Genomic DNA, 695 nt, shown 5'->3' on the forward strand with positions numbered 1-695 from the left:
GAATATTCAGGGCTCCCCTGCTGGCTCAGTGGTTAAGAATCTGCCTGCCAATGCAGGGGACAGGGGTTCGAGCCCTGGTCCGGGAAGATCCCACATGCCGCAGAGCAACTAAGCCCGTGTGCCACAGCTACTGAGCCTGCGCTCTAGAGCCTGCGAGCCACAACTACTGAAGCCCGTGCACCTAGAGCCTGTGCTCCACAACAAGAGAAGCCACCGCAACTAGAAGCCTGCACACTGCAACAAAGAGTAGCCCCCGCTCGCCGCAACTAGAGAAAGCCTCGCACAGCAACAAAGACCCAACAGAGCCAAAAATAAATAAATAAATGCATAAATTTAAAAAAAAAAGAAAGACTATTCATTTAAAAATATGGGATGCTTCCCAAATTTGGGTGTCATCCTTGCACAGGGGCCATGCTAATCTTCTTTGTATATGTCCAATTTTAGCATATGTGCTGCTGAAGTGAGCACTAAACTTAATTTTTCTAATTATAGATTTGCCTATACTGGTATAATTTGTGTGTGTATGTGTGCTCCAGTATTTAATTTAACTTGTTTCACTGCTACCTAAGTGCTTTACTAAGTGTTCTGGAGCTGCACTTGATGAAAAACACTAAAATAATCTGCATTATAAGTTTTGTGTATGCTGAGTCTTCAGAATATTTCATCTATCTTCATCCAATCCTAAAATAATAAAG

The 695-nt window shown here is 43.0% G+C and overlaps 1 non-coding gene across 1 annotated transcript; it reads right to left on the reverse strand.

Moving 5' to 3' along the window:
• Positions 1-361: 361 nt before the first annotated feature.
• LOC137765568 (U6 spliceosomal RNA) lies at positions 362-468 on the reverse strand. The gene has a single exon (XR_011074214.1). It is a non-coding gene; the product is annotated as a U6 spliceosomal RNA (small nuclear RNA).
• Between the last annotated feature and the right edge of the window lie 227 nt (positions 469-695).

Source organism: Eschrichtius robustus, chromosome 5 (genome assembly GCF_028021215.1).
Source record: "Eschrichtius robustus isolate mEscRob2 chromosome 5, mEscRob2.pri, whole genome shotgun sequence".
Classification (NCBI taxonomy): domain Eukaryota; kingdom Metazoa; phylum Chordata; class Mammalia; order Artiodactyla; family Eschrichtiidae; genus Eschrichtius; species Eschrichtius robustus.